Genomic DNA, 22,933 nt, shown 5'->3' on the forward strand with positions numbered 1-22,933 from the left:
AGCGAGCTCGGGAGCTTGGTCGAAGCGAAGCGAGAACCTTCCAGCTGGGAGCGGAGCAGCCATCGCTGACCGGGAGATAAGTATCGGGTCTGGAAATCTCTCGGCTTACGGCCCACTCGGGTCTAGGAAGGGAAGTCACGTTTGCTTAGACAGCGAGTCCGAGCGGAGGTTCCCGAGGTGCTTCCTTGGTAGCTCCCGTTTGTCAGGGCTTCCATTTGTCAGTGGTGCTGGTTTCTCTGGAACAAGGTGTCCTTCTCAGCAGACGCTTGGCTCGAGGAGGAAGACGCAAGGTGGTAAGGTTTCTGGCTGCCTCTTATGTGTTTCTCTCTTGTTGCTCTCTAGTATTGGCCAATACGTTCTGTCTGTCTGTTTCTGTCTGTGTCTTTGTCCTTGCTCTGCTTCTGCCGTGTCCTTGTACAGCACACTTGCAGGCATTCCAGGTGAGCATCTCCACGGGTTAAGGGCTCAGGAGCCAACGGGAATTCTGCAGGTACGCCAGTCGCGCAAGGGAGAGCGGTGGTGCGTCATGGCTGACTGACTCAGTGTTCTTGTAGAGGACCCGATACATAGGCGAGGGGGGGGGGGGAGGGCTAAAGGATAGAATTCCCACAGCCACAGACCTTAGTGAGTGAGAGCTCACGCTGGGCTTTTTCGGCCACCCTTGCAGAGGAATCAGTGCGGGGCCGTGGGCTGAGAAGATACCGTCCGAGATGGACTTGAGCTGCCTGGACGTGATTCTCGGAACACGTGAAGGGTCCTCAGCGTTCGGCCTTCCCATGGCTCTGTGTGAGTAAGAGGTGCGTGCTTTGAAATCTTCAAGCGTCCTGGCAGTATGTTTCTTCTGAGGCAGAGAGCTTCCTGCTGGGGCACGGAACCTGGTGGCTTGGGGACTGGTGAAGGGGCAGTAGGCGGTTCAACAGAGCGTGGATAGAGATTCAAGGCCTCCGTTCTCTCCGCGTTCCTGGAGTGGCAGCAGGAGGGGGTGGCCGATGGTGGGAGGAGAAGCGATGCCGCGTCCTTGCGGACTAAAAAGCTAAGTTGTTTGTTTGTTTTTTCCCCTCTGCTGTGTTCGGTAGCGAGCGATAAGAAGTCAACCCTCCCGGTGTCCTCCCGTCTGGGGATGGAACGGAAACGAGAAGAGCGAGCTCGGGAGCTTGGTCGAAGCGAGGCGAGAACCGTCCGGCTGGGAGCGGAACAGCCATCGCTTACCGGGAGATAAGTGTCGGGTCTGGAAATCTCTCGGCTTACGGCCCACTCGGGTCTAGGAAGGGAAGTCACGTTTGCTGAGACAGCGAGTCCGAGCGGAGGTTCCACTCCCGCAGTACATTTCAACATCCCCCTCACACAAGCTGCTCCCCCACCAGTGCTCTTCCCTAGCCCATACCCCCTAGTCCTGGTGTCCCTCAGTTTCCCTTCTTCTCTCCACAGACTCAGAGCAACCTGCAACCCCAGAGCATCCCTCCCTTCACGGGGCCCATCAGCCCCTCTTTTTCCTCCCTAGAACACTCCCCCATCCCGCAGTCTATCCCTATCCCTACCTTTCCCCCATCTATAGGACCCTTAAACCCCGTTTCTTTCCTTCCCAACCCACAGTCCCTCCCCCCACACTCCCATCCCGCCTGCCATGTGACCCCCATCACTACCTTCCCCCCAGGCCTCCTTCCACACGTAAGGACTCCCTCAACCACTCTCCTCTTCCTCCTCAACAAGCCCCCATCCCAAGCCATCCCACACTCCAGACCCTTCCAATCCATGCTCCCATCCATTGGGTCCCACCCCCCTTCTCTTCCTTTCTACACCCACATCCCATGGCAACCTGCACTCCTAACGCTGCCCTTCCTCCATGCATGCCTACACCCATACACGGTATGCGTGCTTTATTTTGTTTTGATAAACGACAGCAATCTCTCAACTGTAAAAGCTAGATTTTAATCAAACAAATGTAGTTTGTGTAATTTCTAACAGCAGGAGGGGAGCGGGAGAAGTTGTGCGTATGTTACTCCTCATTGAGGGGATGGGCAAACGTATGAGCTTGCATTGTAGTGATTTCTCTCCCGCGTCAGATAATATTATTTTGGGTGTACTTTCCGGAGGGGAACTGCAATTGAGTGCTGGACGATTTTCTAGCTAAGCCTTACCGTATAGAGCTGTTTCCAGACTCTGTGTTTCTACACTTGGTGCTTCCCAACCTGCGTGGGCTCCCAGAGGCCAGAGAGCCTAAGTCAGCAAAACAGGGAGAGGCAGCCAAGGCTAGTGGAGCAAGTAGTCTCAGTGAAATCCCCGCACATCCGGTGGCATCCCAGAAGGAGGACCAAACCCATCAGAAGCTGGGCCTTTGAAAAAAGGTCTCTCCGTGTACTGGGTAAGCTTGGAGGCCTCTCAAGGCGTACCTGCTCCCGGCAATGCACTTACTGCGTTACAGAAATGTTAACAGTGACACTCGGTGAATGGGATGTTAGCGTATAGTCGTGTATACGATTAACTGATAAGCCTGGGCTTATCGGTTAATCCTGACAACTACACACGCTTCCCTCCCCCTTGCTGTCTCTAATACAGAGTCAGCAAGGGCTGGGGGGAGGTGAGAGCCTGTGCGCGTGGGGAGCTGGCTTTTAAGTCATCGCCCCAGAAGCACCAGATCCCGCGGAGCTACGTGCTCCGTATCCATCGGTGCACTTCTGATACTGATAAGAACATAAGAATGGCTATACTGGGTCGGACCAAAGGGCCATCTAGCCCAGTAGCCTGTCTGCCAACAGTGGCCAGTGCCAGGTGCCCCAGAGGGGGTGGACCGAAGACAATGATCAAGCAATTTGTCTCCTGCCATCCATCTCCAGCCTTTGACAAACAGAGGCCAGGGGCACCATTTCTTCCTTCCCCCAGGCTAATAGCCTTTTATGGACCTAACCTCCATGAATTTATCTAGTTTTTTTTTTTAAACTCTGTTATAGTCCTAGCCTTCACAGCATCCTCTGGCAAGGAGTTCCACAGGTTGACTGTGCGCTGTGTGAAGACCTTTCTTGTATTAGGTTTAAGCCTGCTACCCATTAATTTCATTTGGTGTCCTCTAGTTCTTATATTATGGGAACAAGTAAAGAACTTTTCTATATTCACCCTCTCCACACCACTCATGATTTTATAGACCTCTGTCATATCCCCCTCAGTCTCCTCTTTTCTAAGCTGAAAAGTCCCAGTCTCTTTAGCCTCTCTTCATATGGGACCTGCTCCAAACCCCTAATCATTGTAGTTGCCCTTTTCTGAACCCTTTCCAAGGCCCAAATATCTTTTTTGAGGTGAGGAGACCACATCTGTACACAGTACTGAAGATATGGCGTACCATAGTTTTATACTTCCCCTCCTTCCCCTGGCTTCCCCCTTCCAGCTCCCTCCTCCCAGGTTTCCGCCTCCCCTCTCTCTTCCCCTCTCCCACCACCTTTTACCAGTCTCCCCAGAGGTTAATCCCCACCCCTCAGTTTTCAAAAATAGAAACTCTCTTTATTTAACAACAGACGTGTCATTTATTTTTTACATCAGGAAGGGGGCTAGGGAAGGGTAAGTGGAAGGAGGTTAGGGAGGACTGGGGTGGCTCTGCGGGCTCCTCGGGGTGGAAGCTCTCCTGCAGGGCCTCCTGGATCCTGACAGCCTCCCAATTGATCCCCTTGGATGGCAGCCTGCGGCAAGTGCAGCCGGGCTGATGGCCAAGTGCTTTGATGTGCCGAGTGTGGGCACTCCAAGACAGGACTGCTTTGCTGTCCCTTATCGAGGTAGACAAGCAAGTGGGGAACCCTGAGAACTGTCTGTCCGGGGTGGGGGTCGGGTTCCTTTAAGCACAACCCTCGGCTAGACGGAGGCAGCAGCTCCACACTCTAAGTCCTAACCTGATGCCCTGCAGGCACTGGTTCTGGCCAGCCTTAACTTCGGTTCAGGGTCCACTCAATGTGGATACGCTATTTCCAATTAGCAAAATGCTAATTCGAATTAGTTTTTAGGTCTAGATGCACTAATTCGAATTAGCTTAGTTCGAATTAGTGCTGCAGTGTAGACATACCCTAAGGGTGTGTCTACACTGTACCATTTTTCTGGAATAAGGGACATTATTCTGGCAGAACAACAGTAGCATCCACACAGCAATTGCATTATTTCAAAAGAAAATGGAAACAATTGAAACAATGGAGGGCTTATTCCTCATGGAATGAGGTTTATCAGTGTCGGAAAAACTTGTTTGATCAAGAGCGTGTTGGGCTGGGGGCCGTTAGGGAGGAAGAGGAGGGTGGGTGAGGGGGTCCTTATGTGTTGAAAGATGACTGGGGAGAAGGTAGGGTGAGGGTTGAGGTGAGCTGGGAAGGTGGCTGTGACGGACCGGGCCAGGTCTTGGCACAGCTGAGGGCGTCCGCTCAGGGCGAATTGCTCAAAACTCGGGGCTCCTTACAGCCCCAGACTGGAAGCCTTTCCCAAATAGGCCATAAACCGGTCACACTGAGTGCTTTAGCTGCCAATGTGGCCAGCCAGAAGCCTCAGGAGCAAAACCCCTCAGACACCCCAGCTCTCCCTGTGCCACAATTAGCCCCGGGCCTGCACACAGGTGAGGGGGTTGTAGAACCCAATCTCACCTTCCCCGAACGGGTCTTTCCGGTTCCAAAGAACCAGCCACAAATCCCCGGTCAGTTTACACTTTGGATCTTACCCACAAGATCACGCAGGGCCAATCCTTTAGAATCTAAGGGTTTATTAATAGAAGAAAGAAAAGCATGGATTGACATTTTGGGATTCTTGGATCTATGGAAATAGCCAAGCATTACATTGTAGCTGTAATGTTTGGCTATGTTCACACTGGGGAATTATTTCAAATAAGGTGTTTTGGGGGTTAAAGTATTTGAAAATATTTTTCAAAATAGTGTGTTCCCACAACAGGGAAGCATCAAAATTTGTGAGAGGTAGGCTCCCTTAGTAAGGACATGCTACTTTGAGTCAAAGTATGTCTACACTACACACTTGTTTTAGCATTTCCCCATTACAATTTCAGAATAGCATATTCTATTTCAGAATACAAGGCTTCTCAGATATTTTGGCTGGTTTTAATTACTCTGAGGCAGGCTTCCCTAAAGTGGCTGTGCTACCTTGATTTAGAGCCCCAGGAAACACTAGAGCGTAATTACTTTAATGGCCCTAGGAAGGAGCTATTTGTAAATAGCGACAGTGGAGCACCCACAATATTGCTATATAAAAAGAGCAATTTCTATAATGGCATTATTCTGGAACAATAAACTCTCATGTCACAAAAAATAAGAAGCCTGTTATTCTGAAATACATCACTTAAGAAAAGTGATAACGTGAGCATCCACAAGGCAAGCCCGTTATTTTGAACGTCTTATAGAGGTGCTGTGAGTTACTCCCCAGTGCTTCCCGGGACTCCATTGGGAGTGACTGCGGGGAGTACGTACTTTGTAAGGCTTGTGCTGTAGAACATTTACATTGAAATACCATTTCCTGTGTGACATGGATTCAGTGTCTATGCTCAGAGGCTCTTAGTTCGGAATGGGGCATTTCTACCCTAAGAACAATCTTTTTTTATTTGGAAATAACGGCCCTTAGCAGAGCAACAGTGCCACTCGGTGGTCACCGGCGGTAATGCACGTGTAATTCCGTAGCGCCTCCACAGTGCCACTCGGTGGTCATTGCCGGTAATGCACGTGTAATTCCGTAGCGCCTCCACAGTGCCTCTCGGTGGTCATTCCGGGTAATGCACGTGTAATTCCGAAGCGCCTCCACAGTGCCACTCGGTGGTCATTGCGGGTAATGCACGTGTAATTCCGAAGCGCCTCCACAGTGCCACTCGGTGGTCATTGCGGGTAATGCACGTGTAATTCCGAAGCGCCTCCACAGTGCCACTCGGTGGTCATTGCAGGTAATGCACGTATAAATCCGAAGCGCCTCCACAGTGCCGCTCGGTGGTCATTGCCGGTAATGCACGTGTAATTCCGTAGCGCCTCCACAGTGCCTCTCGGTGGTCATTCCGGGTAATGCACGTGTAATTCCGAAGCGCCTCCACAGTGCCGCTCGGTGGTCATTGCGGGTAATGCACGTGTAATTCCGTAGCGCCTCCACAGTGCCGCTCGGTGGTCATTGCGGGTAATGCACGTGTAATTCCATCGCCCCCAGCTGCTGTCCCTGCTCCGCACCCCACGTGGCCCCAGTCTTACCCTTTGACAGCAGGCAAAGTAAGAAGCTCGTTATTTCCAGGCTCTGCGCAGCCCTCTCCCCTGCTGCCCATGGCCCCCTCATCCCGCACTGCAGGCTCCGCACAGCCCTCTCCCCTCCTGCCCATGGCCCCCTCATCCCGCACTCCAGGCTCCGCACAGCCCTCTCCCCTCCTGCCCCTGGCCCCCTCATCCCGCACTCCAGGCTCCGCACAGCCCTCTCCCCTCCTGCCCATGGCCCCCTCATCCCGCACTGCAGGCTCCGCACAGCCCTCTCCCCTCCTGCCCCTGGCCCCCTCATCCCGCACTGCAGGCTCCGCACAGCCCTCTCCCCTCCTGCCCATGGCCCCCTCATCCCGCACTGCAGGCTCCGCACAGTCCTCTCCCCTCCTGCCCATGGCCCCCTCATCCCGCAGTGCAGGCTCCGCGCAGCCCTCTCCCCTCCTGCCCATGGCCCCCTCATCCCGCACTCCAGGTTCCGCGCAGCCCTCTCCCCTCCTGCCCCTGGCCCCCTCATCCCGCAATCCAGGCTCTGCGGGGGAGGAGTTTGGGGGGGATCAGACTGCACGGCGCAGGGCGGAGTTGGGGGGGATCAGACTGCACGGGGCGGGGAGGAGTTGGGGGGGATCAGACTGCACGGGGCGGGGAGGAGTTTGGGGTGGATCAGACTGCACGGGGGGAGGATTAGACTGCACGGGGCGGGGAGGAGTTTGGGGGGGATCAGACTGCACGGGGCGGGGAGGATCAGACTGCACGGGGCGGCGAGGAGTTTGGGGAGCGGTTCAGACTGCTCGGGGCGGGGAGGAGTTTGAGGGGGATCAGACTGCACGGGGCGGAGAGGAGTTTGGGGAGGGGATCAGACTACACGGGGCGGAGAGGAGTTTGAGGGGGATCGGAGTGCACGGGGCGGGGAGGAGTTTGGGGGAGATCGGACTGCACAGGGCGGGGAGGAGTTTGGGGGGATCAGACTGCACGGGGCGGAGAGGAGTTTGGGGGGATCAGACTGCACGGGGGGAGGTTCAGACTGCACGGGGGGAGAGGAGTTTGGGGGGGATCAGACTGCACGGGGCGGGAAGGAGTTTGCGGGGGGTTCAGACTGCACGGGGCGGACAGGAGTTGGGGGGCATCAGACTGCACGGGGGGGAGAGGAGTTTGTGGGGGATTAGACTGCACGGAGCGGGGAAGAGTTTGGGGAGGGGTTCAGACTGCACGGGGCGGGTAGGAGTTTGGGGGGGATCAGACTGCACGGGGGGAGAGGAATTTGGGGGGGATTAGACTGCACGGGGGGAGAGGAGTTTGGGGGGGATCAGACTGCACGGGGGGGAGGAGTTTAGGGGGATCAGACTGCACGGGGGGGAGGAGTTTGGGGGGGATCAGTCTGCACGGGGAGGGGAGGAAGTTTGGGGGGGATCAGACTGCACGGGGCGGGGAGGAAGTTTGGGGGGGATCAGACTGCACGGGGCGGGGAGGAAGTTTGGGGGGATCAGACTGCACGGGGGGGATCAGACTGCACGGGGCGGGGAGGAAGTTTGGGGGGGATCAGACTGCACGGGGCGGGGAGGAGTTTGGGGGGGATCAGACTGCACGGGGGGGAGGAGTTTGGGGGGGATCAGACTGCAGGGGGCGGGGAGGAGTTTGGGGGGATCAGACTGCACGGGGGGGGAGGAGTTTGGGGGTGATCAGACTGCACGGGGGGGGGAGTTTTGGGGGGGAGGGGTTGCCGCGGAGTCTCCTCTCCTGAGTGGGGGCGGGGCATCAGCCGCGGACGCTCCCGGCTCTGAGGCAGGAGCCCCGCCCAGCAATGGGGAGGGGCGGGATGAGGGGGAGTAGGGAAAGTAGCCGCAGTCGCTTGTGGGAAACTGAGTGCCCCTGTCCGCAGCTCCCATCGGCCATTGCAGGGCCAGGGCAGGCCCGGCGCTGTTTGGTTGGGCGGGTGCAGCGGAAGTGACATCACAACGGGGCATTGACCAGGGAGCGACGCGATTGGTCCCTCGCTCGTGTCACTCCAAGTGTCAGCGACGCATCCTGGGACTTGTAGTTCTCATAGTGCGGCCTCCCGGGGCACGTCGCAGCGCGCCCCGCCCCTATCATAGCCCCGCCCCCGGCATAGCCCCGCCCATCGTGTTCCAGCTTCTCTCCGCCCCCACCTGCATCTCAGGACGTCCCCGCAGCGCTACTCAGGCCCTGCTCACGTCTGCCCGCGCCCTCTGCACGGCCCCCCCCCCCCGACCTGCACCCCCTTCCCCACCCCCAGTCCATTCTGCACCCCCTGCCCAATCTGCACCCCTTTCCCCACCCCCAGTCCATTCTGCACCCGCTGCCCACCCTGCACCCCTTCCCCACCCCCAGTCCATTCTGCACCCCCCGCCCACCCTGCACCCCTTTCCCCACCCCCAGTCCATTCTGCACCCCCTGCCCACCCTGCACCCCTTTCCCCACCCCCAGTCCATTCTGCACCCCCCGCCCACCCTGCACCCCTTTCCCCACCCCCAGTCCATTCAACACCCCCTCCTCAACCTGCCCCCTCTTCCCTGACCACCAAGTGTATTCAACCCCTCCCCTCCCACGCAAGCTGCCTCTCGTGTGTTTCTCTCTTGTTGCTCTCTCGTATTGGCCAGTACGTTCTGTCTGTTTCTGTCTGTGTCTTTGTCCTTGCTCTGCTTCTGCCATGTCCTTGTACAGGACACGTACAGGCATTCCAGGTGAGCATCTCCACGGGTTAAGGGCCCAGGAGCTAAGGGGAATTGTGCAGGTACGCCAGTCGCGCAAGGGAGAGCACGGGAGACCAGTGGTGCGTCATGGCGGACTGACTCAGTATTGTTGTAATGGACCCGATACAGAGGGGGGGGGGGCGGGGGGGGGGAGGGTCTAAAGCAGTGGTCTCCAACCTTTTTACAGCCAAGATCACTTTAAATGACAGACCAAGCCAAGATTTACTGCCCTGCCCCTTCCTTGAAGCCCTGCTCTCTCTATTCTCCTCCTCTCCATCACTTGCTGTCCCCAATCCTTATACTGCTACTTTTCTTTAAAAAAACCAATTCTTCTGTAGAATGAGGTTTTTCCAACATTTTGCCTGTCTAGACTGGACCAAATGTCAGAAAAAAAACCTTCTTCTGGAAGCCACCTTATTCCTTGGGGAAAGAGGAATATAGGGGTGACCGAAAAAGCCAGATTGTTCTTCCACTAAAAAAGCGGAAGAACAAACGCAACCCTGGATGCAGAAGAGTTTTTCTGAGATCTCCAGAATCCTGAAAAACTCCTGCAGTCTAGCCGGACCCCCGCTGGGTTGAGACAGGATGTGTAGTCTCTGCGGTGGGAATGAGGGATTTGGGTGTGGGAAGGGGTGAGAGGTGCAAGCTCTGGGAGGAAATCTGGATGGAGGAGGAGGTGGAGAAGGGGACACTGGCTCGGGGAGGGGGCTCCAGGCTGGGCGGTGTTGGGATACTAAGCAAGTCACAGGCTTGTGGATGTGAGAATGCAGGAATTTGGGTTGGGGTATGTGAAGGGCTCAGGGCAGGGGGTTCCAGTGTTTGATAGGCTCAGATCTAGGGTCTGGGGAAGGGGGAGTGCAGGAGTGGTTGTGGCCAGATGGGGGCTTGGCCCCAATTGGGGGTTTGTTGGCCAAGCTCCATTTTTAAATAAAATACTATGTTAAGCACAAAAAGTTTCTGCATTGTCTTTATTTATGAGAATGGCAGGGAACCTGCCTTGAGTCAGGGGTCACTGACGCATAGAAAAGTCCTTTGGGAGCAGGGGACACAATACTGGGGAGGGGTGCTAGTGGGTTCTGGGACAGGGAACAGGGTGCCAGTGGGGGCAGGGGAGAGGGGGCAGGGTGCCAGGACAGGTTTCTGCAGCAGGGGACAGGGTCCTGGGGGGGGGGACAGGTTTCTGCAGTAGGAGACAGGGTGCCAGAGGGAACCGGTTCCTGCAGGGGGGGCAGGGTGCCGTGGGACAAGTTTCTGCAGAGCGGGGAAGGGTTAGACAGCGGGGTGGGGGGGGGCAAGGGAGAGGGAACGGGGCCAGGAGGGCGGGGGACAGGTTTGGGGCAGAGAAGAGGAAACAAGGTTGGGGGCAGGGAGTTCCCTACACCAGCCACGGAGGGAAGCCTCCGACCCGCGCTCCCTCCGGACTGACCGCAGGGCAGCCAGGCTGGAGTGAAGAGAAGCGGCTGCCCGGAGAGCTGGTCGTGGCGCTCAGCCAGGGTGCATCAAGCTCCACGTGGGCAGGGGCAGAGGAGAAGCCGCCGATCAGCTGGAGCGCGGGGCAGCGTCTTTCTGCTGAAAGCCACAGTCAGCTGGCTGGGGTGTTTCAGCCCTCTAGACCTCCCAGCTCCCACCATTCCTTGCAGCTATACACCTGTGTTGTTGCTCGGTGAGTAGCTGCTCCTCAAATGAGGAAATCTAATGTAAATGTACTGCGCACGCACGCAGTTCAGAGAGGGCTGAAGAGCTACTCTTAGATCACGATCTACCGGTAGATGTTGAGGCTCTATTGGTTGGTGACCATGGGGCTAAAGGCAAGAATTCCCGCAGCCACAGACCTTAGTGAGTGAGAGCTCACGCTGCGCTTTTTCTGCCGCCCTTGCAGAGGAATCAGTGCGGGGCCGTGGGCGGAGAAGAAACCGCCCGAGATGGACTTGAGCTGCTTGGACGTGATTCTCGGAACACGTGAAGGGTCCTCAGCGTTCGGCCTTCCCATGGCTCTGTGTGCGTAAGAGATGCGTGCTTTGAAATCTTCAAGCGTCCTGGCAGTATGTTTCTTCTGAGGCAGAGAGCTTCCTGCTGGGGCACGGAGCCTGGTGGCTTGGGGACTGGTGAAGGGGCAGTAGGCGGTTCAACAGAGCGTGGATAGAGATTCAAGGCCTCCTTTCTCTCCCCGTTCCTGGAGTGGCAGCGGCGGGGGGTGGCCGATGGTGGGAGGCTGCGGTGCGATGGTGGGAGGAGAAGCGATGCCGCGTCCTTGCGGACTGAAACGCTAAGTTGTTTGTATGTTTTTTCCCCTCTGCTGTGTTCGTTAGCGAGCGATAAGAAGTCAACCCTCCCGGTGTCCTCCCGTCTGGGGATGGAACGGAAACGAGAACAGCGAGCTCGGGAGCTTGGTCGAAGCGAAGCGAGAACCTTCCAGCTGGGAGCGGAGCAGCCATCGCTGACCGGGAGATAAGTATCGGGTCTGGAAATCTCTCGGCTTACGGCCCACTCGGGTCTAGGAAGGGAAGTCACGTTTGCTTAGACAGCGAGTCCGAGCGGAGGTTCCCGAGGTGCTTCCTTGGTAGCTCCCGTTTGTCAGGGCTTCCATTTGTCAGTGGTGCTGGTTTCTCTGGAACACGGTGTCCTTCTCAGCAGACGCTTGGCTCGAGGAGGAAGACGCAAGGTGGTAAGGTTTCTGGCTGCCTCTTATGTGTTTCTCTCTTGTTGCTCTCTAGTATTGGCCAATACGTTCTGTCTGTCTGTTTCTGTCTGTGTCTTTGTCCTTGCTCTGCTTCTGCCGTGTCCTTGTACAGCACACTTGCAGGCATTCCAGGTGAGCATCTCCACGGGTTAAGGGCTCAGGAGCCAACGGGAATTCTGCAGGTACGCCAGTCGCGCAAGGGAGAGCGGTGGTGCGTCATGGCTGACTGACTCAGTGTTCTTGTAGAGGACCCGATACATAGGCGAGGGGGGGGGGGGGAGGGCTAAAGGATAGAATTCCCACAGCCACAGACCTTAGTGAGTGAGAGCTCACGCTGGGCTTTTTCGGCCACCCTTGCAGAGGAATCAGTGCGGGGCCGTGGGCTGAGAAGATACCGTCCGAGATGGACTTGAGCTGCCTGGACGTGATTCTCGGAACACGTGAAGGGTCCTCAGCGTTCGGCCTTCCCATGGCTCTGTGTGAGTAAGAGGTGCGTGCTTTGAAATCTTCAAGCGTCCTGGCAGTATGTTTCTTCTGAGGCAGAGAGCTTCCTGCTGGGGCACGGAGCCTGGTGGCTTGGGGACTGGTGAAGGGGCAGTAGGCGGTTCAACAGAGCGTGGATAGAGATTCAAGGCCTCCGTTCTCTCCGCGTTCCTGGAGTGGCAGCAGGAGGGGGTGGCCGATGGTGGGAGGAGAAGCGATGCCGCGTCCTTGCGGACTAAAAAGCTAAGTTGTTTGTTTGTTTTTTCCCCTCTGCTGTGTTCGGTAGCGAGCGATAAGAAGTCAACCCTCCCGGTGTCCTCCCGTCTGGGGATGGAACGGAAACGAGAAGAGCGAGCTCGGGAGCTTGGTCGAAGCGAGGCGAGAACCGTCCGGCTGGGAGCGGAACAGCCATCGCTTACCGGGAGATAAGTGTCGGGTCTGGAAATCTCTCGGCTTACGGCCCACTCGGGTCTAGGAAGGGAAGTCACGTTTGCTGAGACAGCGAGTCCGAGCGGAGGTTCCACTCCCGCAGTACATTTCAACATCCCCCTCACACAAGCTGCTCCCCCACCAGTGCTCTTCCCTAGCCCATACCCCCTAGTCCTGGTGTCCCTCAGTTTCCCTTCTTCTCTCCACAGACTCAGAGCAACCTGCAACCCCAGAGCATCCCTCCCTTCACGGGGCCCATCAGCCCCTCTTTTTCCTCCCTAGAACACTCCCCCATCCCGCAGTCTATCCCTATCCCTACCTTTCCCCCATCTATAGGACCCTTAAACCCCGTTTCTTTCCTTCCCAACCCACAGTCCCTCCCCCCACACTCCCATCCCGCCTGCCATGTGACCCCCATCACTACCTTCCCCCCAGGCCTCCTTCCACACGTAAGGACTCCCTCAACCACTCTCCTCTTCCTCCTCAACAAGCCCCCATCCCAAGCCATCCCACACTCCAGACCCTTCCAATCCATGCTCCCATCCATTGGGTCCCACCCCCCTTCTCTTCCTTTCTACACCCACATCCCATGGCAACCTGCACTCCTAACGCTGCCCTTCCTCCATGCATGCCTACACCCATACACGGTATGCGTGCTTTATTTTGTTTTGATAAACGACAGCAATCTCTCAACTGTAAAAGCTAGATTTTAATCAAACAAATGTAGTTTGTGTAATTTCTAACAGCAGGAGGGGAGCGGGAGAAGTTGTGCGTATGTTACTCCTCATTGAGGGGATGGGCAAACGTATGAGCTTGCATTGTAGTGATTTCTCTCCCGCGTCAGATAATATTATTTTGGGTGTACTTTCCGGAGGGGAACTGCAATTGAGTGCTGGACGATTTTCTAGCTAAGCCTTACCGTATAGAGCTGTTTCCAGACTCTGTGTTTCTACACTTGGTGCTTCCCAACCTGCGTGGGCTCCCAGAGGCCAGAGAGCCTAAGTCAGCAAAACAGGGAGAGGCAGCCAAGGCTAGTGGAGCAAGTAGTCTCAGTGAAATCCCCGCACATCCGGTGGCATCCCAGAAGGAGGACCAAACCCATCAGAAGCTGGGCCTTTGAAAAAAGGTCTCTCCGTGTACTGGGTAAGCTTGGAGGCCTCTCAAGGCGTACCTGCTCCCGGCAATGCACTTACTGCGTTACAGAAATGTTAACAGTGACACTCGGTGAATGGGATGTTAGCGTATAGTCGTGTATACGATTAACTGATAAGCCTGGGCTTATCGGTTAATCCTGACAACTACACACGCTTCCCTCCCCCTTGCTGTCTCTAATACAGAGTCAGCAAGGGCTGGGGGGAGGTGAGAGCCTGTGCGCGTGGGGAGCTGGCTTTTAAGTCATCGCCCCAGAAGCACCAGATCCCGCGGAGCTACGTGCTCCGTATCCATCGGTGCACTTCTGATACTGATAAGAACATAAGAATGGCTATACTGGGTCGGACCAAAGGGCCATCTAGCCCAGTAGCCTGTCTGCCAACAGTGGCCAGTGCCAGGTGCCCCAGAGGGGGTGGACCGAAGACAATGATCAAGCAATTTGTCTCCTGCCATCCATCTCCAGCCTTTGACAAACAGAGGCCAGGGGCACCATTTCTTCCTTCCCCCAGGCTAATAGCCTTTTATGGACCTAACCTCCATGAATTTATCTAGTTTTTTTTTTTAAACTCTGTTATAGTCCTAGCCTTCACAGCATCCTCTGGCAAGGAGTTCCACAGGTTGACTGTGCGCTGTGTGAAGACCTTTCTTGTATTAGGTTTAAGCCTGCTACCCATTAATTTCATTTGGTGTCCTCTAGTTCTTATATTATGGGAACAAGTAAAGAACTTTTCTATATTCACCCTCTCCACACCACTCATGATTTTATAGACCTCTGTCATATCCCCCTCAGTCTCCTCTTTTCTAAGCTGAAAAGTCCCAGTCTCTTTAGCCTCTCTTCATATGGGACCTGCTCCAAACCCCTAATCATTGTAGTTGCCCTTTTCTGAACCCTTTCCAAGGCCCAAATATCTTTTTTGAGGTGAGGAGACCACATCTGTACACAGTACTGAAGATATGGCGTACCATAGTTTTATACTTCCCCTCCTTCCCCTGGCTTCCCCCTTCCAGCTCCCTCCTCCCAGGTTTCCACCTCCCCTCTCTCTTCCCCTCTCCCACCACCTTTTACCAGTCTCCCCAGAGGTTAATCCCCACCCCTCAGTTTTCAAAAATAGAAACTCTCTTTATTTAACAACAGACGTGTCATTTATTTTTTACATCAGGAAGGGGGCTAGGGAAGGGTAAGTGGAAGGAGGTTAGGGAGGACTGGGGTGGCTCTGCGGGCTCCTCGGGGTGGAAGCTCTCCTGCAGGGCCTCCTGGATCCTGACAGCCTCCCAATTGATCCCCTTGGATGGCAGCCTGCGGCAAGTGCAGCCGGGCTGATGGCCAAGTGCTTTGATGTGCCGAGTGTGGGCACTCCAAGACAGGACTGCTTTGCTGTCCCTTATCGAGGTAGACAAGCAAGTGGGGAACCCTGAGAACTGTCTGTCCGGGGTGGGGGTCGGGTTCCTTTAAGCACAACCCTCGGCTAGACGGAGGCAGCAGCTCCACACTCTAAGTCCTAACCTGATGCCCTGCAGGCACTGGTTCTGGCCAGCCTTAACTTCGGTTCAGGGTCCACTCAATGTGGATACGCTATTTCCAATTAGCAAAATGCTAATTCGAATTAGTTTTTAGGTCTAGATGCACTAATTCGAATTAGCTTAGTTCGAATTAGTGCTGCAGTGTAGACATACCCTAAGGGTGTGTCTACACTGTACCATTTTTCTGGAATAAGGGACATTATTCTGGCAGAACAACAGTAGCATCCACACAGCAATTGCATTATTTCAAAAGAAAATGGAAACAATTGAAACAATGGAGGGCTTATTCCTCATGGAATGAGGTTTATCAGTGTCGGAAAAACTTGTTTGATCAAGAGCGTGTTGGGCTGGGGGCCGTTAGGGAGGAAGAGGAGGGTGGGTGAGGGGGTCCTTATGTGTTGAAAGATGACTGGGGAGAAGGTAGGGTGAGGGTTGAGGTGAGCTGGGAAGGTGGCTGTGACGGACCGGGCCAGGTCTTGGCACAGCTGAGGGCGTCCGCTCAGGGCGAATTGCTCAAAACTCGGGGCTCCTTACAGCCCCAGACTGGAAGCCTTTCCCAAATAGGCCATAAACCGGTCACACTGAGTGCTTTAGCTGCCAATGTGGCCAGCCAGAAGCCTCAGGAGCAAAACCCCTCAGACACCCCAGCTCTCCCTGTGCCACAATTAGCCCCGGGCCTGCACACAGGTGAGGGGGTTGTAGAACCCAATCTCACCTTCCCCGAACGGGTCTTTCCGGTTCCAAAGAACCAGCCACAAATCCCCGGTCAGTTTACACTTTGGATCTTACCCACAAGATCACGCAGGGCCAATCCTTTAGAATCTAAGGGTTTATTAATAGAAGAAAGAAAAGCATGGATTGACATTTTGGGATTCTTGGATCTATGGAAATAGCCAAGCATTACATTGTAGCTGTAATGTTTGGCTATGTTCACACTGGGGAATTATTTCAAATAAGGTGTTTTGGGGGTTAAAGTATTTGAAAATATTTTTCAAAATAGTGTGTTCCCACAACAGGGAAGCATCAAAATTTGTGAGAGGTAGGCTCCCTTAGTAAGGACATGCTACTTTGAGTCAAAGTATGTCTACACTACACACTTGTTTTAGCATTTCCCCATTACAATTTCAGAATAGCATATTCTATTTCAGAATACAAGGCTTCTCAGATATTTTGGCTGGTTTTAATTACTCTGAGGCAGGCTTCCCTAAAGTGGCTGTGCTACCTTGATTTAGAGCCCCAGGAAACACTAGAGCGTAATTACTTTAATGGCCCCAGGAAGGAGCTATTTGTAAATAGCGACAGTGGAGCACCCACAATATTGCTATATAAAAAGAGCAATTTCTATAATGGCATTATTCTGGAACAATAAACTCTCATGTCACAAAAAATAAGAAGCCTGTTATTCTGAAATACATCACTTAAGAAAAGTGATAACGTGAGCATCCACAAGGCAAGCCCGTTATTTTGAACGTCTTATAGAGGTGCTGTGAGTTACTCCCCAGTGCTTCCCGGGACTCCATTGGGAGTGACTGCGGGGAGTACGTACTTTGTAAGGCTTGTGCTGTAGAACATTTACATTGAAATACCATTTCCTGTTTGACATGGATTCAGTGTCTATGCTCAGAGGCTCTTAGTTCGGAATGGGGCATTTCTACCCTAAGAACAATCTTTTTTTATTTGGAAATAACGGCCCTTAGCAGAGCAACAGTGCCACTCGGTGGTCACCGGCGGTAATGCACGTGTAATTCCGTAGCGCCTCCACAGTGCCGCTCGGTGGTCATTGCCGGTAATGCACGTGTAATTCCGAAGTGCCTCCACAGTGCCACTCGGTGGTCATTGCCGGTAATGCACGTGTAATTCCGTAGCGCCTCCACAGTGACACTCGGTGGTCATTGCGGGTAATGCACGTATAATTTCGAAGCGCCTCCACAGTGCCGCTCGGTGGTCATTGCCGGTAATGCACGTGTAATTCCGAAGCGCCTCCACAGTGCCACTCGGTGGTCATTGCGGGTAATGCACGTATAATTCCGAAGCGCCTCCACAGTGCCGCTCGGTGGTCATTGCCGGTAATGCACGTGTAATTCCGAAGCGCCTCCACAGTGCCGCTCGGTTGTCATTGCGGGTAATGCACGTGTAATTCCGTAGCGCCTCCACAGTGCCACTCGGTGGTCATTGCGGGTAATGCACGTATAATTCCATAGCGCCTCCACAGTGCCGCTCGGTGGTCATTGCGGGTAATGCACGTGTAATTCCATAGCGCCTCCACAGTGCCGCTCGGTGGTCATTGCGGGTAATGCAGTGTAATTCCGAAGCGCCTCCACAGTGCCGCTCGGTGGTCATTGCAGGTAATGCACGTGTAATTCCATCGCCCCCAGCTGCTGTCCCTGCTCCGCACGCCACGTGGCCCCAGTCTTACCCTTTGACAGCAGGCAAAGTAAGAAGCTCGTTATTTCCAGGCTCTGCGCAGCCCTCTCCCCTGCTTCCCACGGCCCCCTCATCCCGCACACCAGGCTCTGCGCAGCCCTCTCCCCTGCTTCCCACGGCCCCCTCATCCCGCACACCAGGCTCCGCACAGCCCTCTCCCCTGCTTCCCATGGCCCCCCCATCCCGCACACCAGGCTCCGCACAGCCCTCTCCCCTGCTGCCTCCGGCCCCCTCATCCCGCACTCCAGGCTCCGCACAGTCCTCTCCCCTCCTGCCCCCGGCCCCCCCATCCCGCACTCCAGGCTCCGCGCAGCCCTCTCCCCTCCTGCCCCCGGCCCCCTCATCCCGCACTCTAGGCTCCGTGCAGCCCTCTCCCCTCCTGCCCCCGGCCCCCTCATCCCGCACACCAGGCTCCGCGCAGCCCTCTCCCCTCCTGCCCCCGGCCCCCTCATCTCGCACTCCAGGCTCTGCGCAGCCCTCTCCCCTCCTGCCCATGGCCCCCTCATCCCGCACTCCAGGCTCCGCGCAGCCCCCTCCCCTCCTGCTTCCTCACCCCAGCCTGCACCCCGTCCATACTCTTATCCCGGGGCCCTTCCTCCCCCCAGCCTGCACCCCCATCCATATTCTTATCCCGGGGCCCTTCCTCACCCCAGTCTGCACCCCCATTCATGGGAGCCATCAGTCCACCTTTTCCCTGCACCACATTCAGTAAAGTGTCTGAACAGGGTATGAGAGCAGCCCTGAGCCTTTGTCTCCACTCAGCAGGTTGCGCCACACAGGATATGTGGATGGTCCTGGGCTTTGTACAGCACTCCAGACTGACCCCTGGACACGGCTTCTGGGTCCTAGCCCTTTGCTGTCACTCCTGCCCAAGGGCTTTGCTGGCTCCAGACTGGGTAACAGCTGGGAAACTGGCTGGGCAGTGGGCTGAGAAGATACCGTCCGAGATGGACTTGAGCTGCCTGGACGTGATTCTCGGAACACGTGAAGGGTCCTCAGCGTTCGGCCTTCCCATGGCTCTGTGTGAGTAAGAGGTGCGTGCTTTGAAATCTTCAAGCGTCCTGGCAGTATGTTTCTTCTGAGGCAGAGAGCTTCCTGCTGGGGCACGGAGCCTGGTGGCTTGGGGACTGGTGAAGGGGCAGTAGGCGGTTCAACAGAGCGTGGATAGAGATTCAAGGCCTCCTTTCACTCCCCGTTCCTGTAGTGGCAACGGGAGGGGGTGGCCGATGGTGGGAAGCTGCGGTGCGATGGTGGGAGGAGAAGCGATGCCGCGTCCTTGCGGACTGAAATGCTAAGTTGTTTGTTTTTTCCCCTCTGCTGTGTTCGGTAGCGAGCGATAAGAAGTCAACCCTCCCGGTGTCCTCCCTCCTGGGGATGGAACGGAAACGAAATCAGCGAGCTCGGGAGCTTGATCGAAGCGAGAACCGTCCGTCTGGCAGCGGAGCAGCCATCGCTGACAGGGAGATAAGTGTCGGGTCTGGAAATCTCTCAGCTTACGGGGTCCAGGCTGCCAAATGTGTCGCGGAGAACCTCCATCTATCAGACGCAGCTTCCTCTGCGCGCTTGCAGAACTGAGCAGCTAAAAGTGTTAGAAGCCAAATCAGAGCGGCTCGTGTGTGTGTCAGAAACGGCTACGGGGAGCCAATTGCAACGGCAGCTTTTTGTGACGTCACACCGGCCCCGGGACTGCGGCGTCATCGAGTAGCCGCTGAGAATTCAGGAGTCCATCGGCTGATCTGTGAACCGACAAGGACCGGCCTCAGCCCCACCAGCTCTGCTTTCCCTGGCTCTCCCCCCCCGTGCCTCAGTTCCCTCCTCTGCAATCACCTCATCCCCTCCCCTGGACCAGGCACCTGCCTCTCGCTCCCCAGTGGGGCCCAGGCTGCGCTTCAGCCCGGCCGGCCACTCCCGCCCGTCACCCGCAGGACCAGCCGTGGCCCCGCCCTCTAAACTGCGCCGTGGCCGGTGCTCCTGCCCAGCTCCAACCAGTCAATCTTAACGGACTGGTCTGTCAGCAAATGGGCTGTGATTAAAGGGCGCGTCCTTTATCTGAGGCGACCAATAAGCTGACCCAGGAATGATCTTAACGGACTGCTCTGTCCGCGTATGGGGTGTGACTAAGGGGCGCATCCTGACACTGCTGTCGGCCAAAAGGCTGTCTCTGGTGGATCTTAACGGACTGCTCTGTCCGCCAATGGAGCGTGACTCAGGGGCGTGTCCTAATGCAAATGTTGTACCAATAAAAGCAAGCAGGATCTTATGAGGGGGATAAGGCAAAAAGCCACATTTATTGTAAAGATAAAGAATAAAGAAAAGATAGAAGCAAACAACGTTGTTTAGCTACTTAGTCCTATCACTGCTTAACCCTTATACACTTATATAGATAAATATTCAGTCAATCGTTCATCCATTCATTCAAGTTCTGTGTATTTGTTATAGTTCCCAGCCTGGAAGTTGCTTGTGACAGAATACTGGCCAGGTATTCTGTACACAAGTGATGGGAGTGGGGAGCGAAGTCCTGATCGGATGCGCATCTCAAGCTCCTGATGGGCTGGCAGCAGAACCTTGGACTCTGACTCCATAGTCTTTTAGTCCAGTTCTTATAAGAATTTCTTCCTATGCCAGTCTATGGGAATTGCTGCATCATGCTGATGTCCAGGGTGGCTGCCAGGTGCTCGTCAGTGATCTCATCGGGTGGATCTCCAGTACTTGGTTTTCTCCACTTGACACCTTTTGGTTGCACTGGCACCTGACACCTTCTTCAGCCCTTTGTTGCTGCATTCTCAGGCTGGCACCTCTCAGAACCATTCATTCATCGTCCAAGCACTCTCTCTCTTACGTACATTCCCTAATGAATGTTTCCCATACAGTATTTTGCATAATAATACAAGAGTTGTAGTTACAAAAAGTTACAAAAGTTTCTGGGTGGCATTTCTTAAAACATTCTCTCTCTGAGCGCTGAGTTAGTTACTGTTATAGTTACAATGCTTCACTTTGCGATTAGGGTTAAGTGCTTCACAATGCTTTGAAGAGAACGGTTGTCAATTGTGTAACAGTAAGTTTGAGCGTGCCCTGGCGCACAGCGAGGGGAGCTGTTTCTGGCTACATAGTAGTATATTTTTAACAGTTTGAAGTTACATGACCTAATATTACATTCCTAACCAATTATATTCTAGAGGGGCAAAAATGTTTAGATTTATAATTAAACAATCCTAACTAATAATAATCATAATAAATCTAAACACTGATCAAGCTTGATAAGACTAAATCTAAACACTTTCACAAGAATAAATCTAAACACTTCTATGCTTCTTCTACTTAACAAACTTCTCCTCCTTAGACTTTTAGTTGTGGGGAACAAATTCTGGGGAGTCACTTCCACTTGGGGAATCATGTTTCATACTTGACTATGTTATCCCTACACTAAGGCTGGCCAAGAGACTGTCCCAGACTGATCATAACAGACTGTTCTGTCCGCGAATGGGCTGAGAGTACAGGGCGTGTTCGGAATCTGTGGCGCCCAATCTGAGGCTGTCCGAGGAGACTCTTAACGGACTGCTCCGTGCGCCAATGGGCGGCGACTAAAGGCGTGTTCTGGGGCTGCTGGCGGCCAATAGGTTGTCCGGGGTGGATTATAACAGACTCTTCTGTCCGCGAATGGGCTGAGACTATGGGGCGTGTTCTGAATCAGAGGCACCCAATAGGCTGACCCGGCTGCATCTTAACGGACAGCTCTGTCTGCGAATGGGGTGTGACTAGGGGGAACGACCTGCCACTGGCTGGGCGGGAAACTCCCGGGACGCTCGCGCTGACGAGGCGGGCGGGAAAACGCTGCGGGGGGCGCTGAGGGGCGGAACCTGGCGGGGCGGGGCGGGAGCTGGCAGTGACGTAGAGCCCCCCCTTCCCCGCCTGCTTCTCTTCGGGCTCCAGGCTGGACCTCGGCGGGGCGGCCCCTGGAGGAGGTGGGGGGGCGATTTGTGCCCCCCCCCGGCGCTGCAGCCTCCCCGGGGAGCAGCGCCCCTGTGACCCACCCCGGCCGCGTGTCCCCCCCCCCAGCCGCGTGTCCCCCCCCCCCCACGTGGTGCCGGGGGAACGGGGCTGTGGCCCCCCCTTTCGGGCGCGGGAGCTGACCCGGGCTCCAGTCACGTGGGTGTCTCGGGGAGGGGGGGCTGCGGGCCAGCGGGGCGCGGGAGAGTCACGTGCCCCCTCCCTCCGCCAGGGAGCCGCGCGCCCTCGAGGGGTGGTTCCCGCGGGCGGGGCACGCACAGAACGAGTACCACACGCGGGGGAGGGCGGGGCGGGGCGGCCTGAGCCCTGCTCCCCGCGCTGCTCGCTGCCTGGGGGCGGGGCCGGGTGCCCGGGGGGGGCAGTTCGGCGGGGGGCGCTGTGGGGTGGGGGGGATGCTCTGGCCCTGGCTGCCCGCAGTGCTGCCCAGTGCCCGGCTGTGCCTCCTGCAGAGGCCGAGAGCATCCTGGGTGGGGGCGTGTGGGGAGGGGGGGGAGTGGCTGAGAATTGGGGGGCAAACAGGTGACAGACAAACCAACTGACAGAAAAGCCTCCCTGCCTGGCCGCCAGCTGAGCGGAGAAACGTCCCCCTGGCGGCCAGAGTGGCTGACTAATTAAAGGGGTCACAACTGGATTTTGCTCCACAAAAATGTTCCTGGTGGGGTTTTTTTGTTTGGTTGGCTTTTTTTCCTCAACAAAAATTTTCCTGGCGCTTTTTTTTTGCTGAAACCATCTGGCAAGCCTACTAGTGTGTGCCTTCCGCCCGTCCCCCGCCCAATAAGGTTCCCCACCCCGTCTGAAAGCGAGAGTTGGGAGAACAGGTTACCTTGCGTTCCTGTGTCCTTATAAGGAAGTTGAAGGCTACTATAAAATCCCCCCTCATGGTCTCCTCTTCAGACTAAAGAAACCTAAATCCCTCAGCCTCTTCATAGAGCAATTGCTCCAGCCCCCTAATCATTTTGGTTGTCCTCTGCTGGACCCTCTCCACTGTGTCCACATCCTTTCTGTAGTGGGGGGCCCAGAACTGGACACAGTACTCCAGATGTGGCCTCACCAAAGCCGAATAAAGGGGAATAATGACATCTCTGGATCTACTGGCAATGCTCCTCTTAATGCAACCTAATATGCCATTAGCCTTCTTGGCTACAAGGGCACACTGTTGACTCATCTCCAGCTTCTCATCCACTGTAACCCCCAGGTCCCTGTCTGCAGAACTACTACTTAACTGGTTGGTCCCCAGCTTGTAACTATGCTTGGGATTCTTCCATCCCAAGTGCAGGACTCGACACTTGTCCTTGTTGAACCTCATCAGATTTCTTGTGGCCCAATCCTCC

The 22,933-nt window shown here is 55.3% G+C and overlaps 1 long non-coding RNA gene across 16 annotated transcripts; it reads left to right on the plus strand.

The window, feature by feature from the left end:
• The first annotated feature begins 236 nt into the window (after positions 1–236).
• Positions 237–20,846, plus strand: LOC142825627 (uncharacterized). 16 transcript variants are annotated; one of them, XR_012899995.1, is made up of 8 exons: positions 544–797; positions 1,077–2,362; positions 10,785–10,903; positions 11,215–12,075; positions 12,355–13,640; positions 17,516–17,604; positions 18,357–18,628; positions 18,925–20,672. It is a non-coding gene; the product is annotated as an uncharacterized LOC142825627 (long non-coding RNA). The 16 variants fall into 16 exon arrangements; XR_012899997.1 differs by having other exon boundaries at positions 18,360–18,628; XR_012899999.1 differs by having other exon boundaries at positions 17,546–17,604.
• Positions 20,847–22,933: the final 2,087 nt, after the last annotated feature.

Source organism: Pelodiscus sinensis, unplaced genomic scaffold (assembly GCF_049634645.1).
Source record: "Pelodiscus sinensis isolate JC-2024 unplaced genomic scaffold, ASM4963464v1 ctg183, whole genome shotgun sequence".
In the NCBI taxonomy this organism is placed as follows: Eukaryota; Metazoa; Chordata; order Testudines; family Trionychidae; genus Pelodiscus; species Pelodiscus sinensis.